Source organism: Idiotropiscis lumnitzeri, chromosome 13, assembly GCF_059441095.1.
Source record: "Idiotropiscis lumnitzeri isolate Australia: NSW breed Sydney's pygmy pipehorse chromosome 13, RoL_Ilum_1.0, whole genome shotgun sequence".
NCBI lineage: Eukaryota > Metazoa > Chordata > Actinopteri > Syngnathiformes > Syngnathidae > Idiotropiscis > Idiotropiscis lumnitzeri.
The window spans coordinates 3,194,826-3,197,881 of record NC_142403.1 but is presented as its reverse complement, the minus strand read 5'-3'; the positions used below and the strand labels follow the sequence as shown (position 1 = coordinate 3,197,881).

Sequence of the window (3,056 nt, the reverse complement as noted above, 5' to 3'; positions counted from 1 at the left end):
TTGTGTTGCTCTCTCTCTGATCGGCGTGGTTGCGGCCAACAGCAGCCGTTTTTGGCTTAATAATAAAAGCGTTCGCTGATGGACAAATTGGCCTGATTTATTATACAACGTTACAATATTTATTATAATCACAATATAGTCAGTGTAATCAGCGCGTCTCGCAGCAGCTGATGGCATGGCGCGAGACGATCGCTGGAGGAACGCCCACACAGCTGAAAAAACAAAAACACACGCGGCATGACAGGCACGGATCATGACAGTGAAATGAAAGGTGGCATTCTTCATTTATTTATTTATTCATTCATAACTGACAGCCTCGCTCTCCGCCGTTGCCCGGGCGGAAGGTGCTCCTATTCGGCTTAACTACCATGCACGCCGGCCGGTCTCCTTCGGAGCTCACGCACGGTGTCCGATCGTGTCCGTCGCCACCAATCGTGTCCGGGGGAACCTGCTCTTCTTCGGCCACTCTCTTCTTCGTCCACTCTCCTCTTCGGCGCACGCCGGCCGTCTAACCGCTTCAGCGCCCCCTTGTGCCGCTCGGCGAAACTACAATGCTCCCGAAAATTTTTTAGACCCGCGAAGCACTGAACCCGCGAATGGTGAACCGCGAAGTAGCGGGGGTTCACTGTATATATATATATATATATATATATATATATATATATAAATGGACTTCAAAACCTTTGACTATGCTGACTAAATGACTTGGACCCAGACAACCAATATTACAACAATAGTCACAGCATAGTAAATTCTGAATATTATATTATATGGATGATCAATTTAACACAAATATAAAAATGGTTCACACACTTTCAATTATACACTTTAATAGTAGAAGTCTCTGTAGAAACTTCACTAAAATCAAAGAATATCTGACTAAATTAAACAAATTCAAAATAATTGCTATATCAGAAACTTGGCTAGATAATAAAAAAATGAATGACATGAATATGGAAGGATATACCTTATTTACAACAAATAGGGAGAATAGAAATGGAGGGTGTGTTGCAATATATGTGGATAATTCTCTTAGATGCAATATCATAGATGCATGACAAACAAAATAGAGAACACAATGGAATGCTTAACAATATACACAAAAAATATCAAATATCATCATAAGCTGTATTTATAGGACACCAGGATCATGCATTGACCTATTCAACAAAGAATTAATGAACATGCTTAGTCACTCAAATGACAAAAAACACGAATAATGTGTGGTGACTTTAATATTAACATGCTAAACCCAAACGGACACCAAAAAACAACAGATTTTATAAATACAATGTATAGCAACGGTCTTTTCCCTGTAATTACAAAACCCAGTAGAATAACAGTTGATACAGCCACACTAATAGATAATATATTAAAGGATAATGTAAATGGCAGTCAATCTAAACAGAACAAAGGGTAGACTGCTAGGAGCCACTTTTGTGATCCCGGCATGGAAGTCCATTGTTTCAGAGGGGTCTCGTTCACACCTCCTGTGGTGCAGCTGTGATCCAATCTTCCTGCATTCCTCTCCTGAGGGTCTTGTCATTAGCATGGTCTAAACTTCGGTTACACTTAAAGGATTTCATACATTTGACTATTAAAGGAATATAAGAGTTTGAGCTTAACATAGTTCATTAGATGTTGGTGCATCCAGTGTATGAAAATGTGATATTGTAAAATGCTGAGAGTGTGACTGGTGGAGCGAAACTGGTTGCGGGGGTTGTGCAGGAATGGAATGTTTTAGAAGCAGACGGTGCTGAGCGAGACGAGATGACTCCGGGAGCAGTGGATGAAGGAGCGGCCATCGGGGGATAGCACAACCGGGAGGAGCCACCACGGGATTCGGCGGGAGAAGAAAGACCAATGAGAGCAAGCTAAAGTTAACTGCAGGATACACATAGCCAATAGAATCATGCCAGGATGCCTTTGACTCTGTTCCATTTGCGTATTGTATAGTATGAATCATTACTGGGCAACTCAGAGAGTTACATTCACTGGTGGCAAGAGAGGTGTAGAGTTGTATTTAGAGGGACCCGAGACCCAGGTGCCATGTAGAAATCTGTGTATTGGGAATAAACCCACTTGTGCGTGAAAAAGCCGGCTTCCTGATACCTTTCTATTGCAGAACGAGCGCGCATATTGTTGGATGAGTGAGAGTTGGGTAAGGTCGCAAATTGGAGTCAGATTACTAATTTGAGTTTACATTGGGTTAAAGTTAAATTCTAACATTGATATAAAGCTAAATTCCAACAATATTTATAAATACAATTTACTATAAAATACAAAATTGACTTCTAATCAATGACATAAGTGACCATCTTCCTGTCTTTGCAGTTCTTCAAAATTACTTTGATAAAAAAACAAAGGTAACAACTCAAATATCAGAAATAAAACCAAAAACACAGCGTTCCATTGCTGCCTTTAAGTTGGACATTGAATAAACTTCAGACCAGTTTTGATTTTCGAACAATGATCCAAATCTTGCATATGACACATTTCAATCTATAATAATCTCCTTATACAATAAATATATTCCATTAATTAAAATAACTCAGAAATATAAAGGCTTAGATAAGCCTTGGATGACAAAGGGTATAGAGAACGCTGTAAAAAGAAAAACATTTTTTATAGAACATTCATCAAACTGAGAATAAAAGATTCCGACAGTAAGTATAACACTTATAAAAACAAATTAGTAAATATTATAAGAACAAGTAAGAGAGATCATTATCATACATTGTTAGAGCAAAATAAAAACACACAAGAAATATGGAAAATTTAAAATCACGCAATTAAACATTGTTCCAAAAAAATAGACTATCCAGAATACTTTCTAAAAGATACAAATATCGTTCTTGAAAAAACTGTAGAAATAGCAAACAAATTTAATAAATATTTTGTCAATATCGGCAGCAATCTAGCAAAGGAAATTCCGAAACCAAAGAACACCTTTGAAATAGATAACTATATTAAAAACAACTCCTCCACTATGTTTCTTAGTGCTGTAAATGATAGTGAGGTATTAAATATTGTAAAATCATTAAAAAATAAAAAGT

At 37.6% G+C, this 3,056-nt stretch overlaps 1 pseudogene; it reads left to right on the top strand.

Moving 5' to 3' along the window:
- Positions 1 to 770: 770 nt before the first annotated feature.
- Positions 771 to 1,420, top strand: LOC148324049 (uncharacterized; annotated as a pseudogene).
- Positions 1,421 to 3,056: the final 1,636 nt, after the last annotated feature.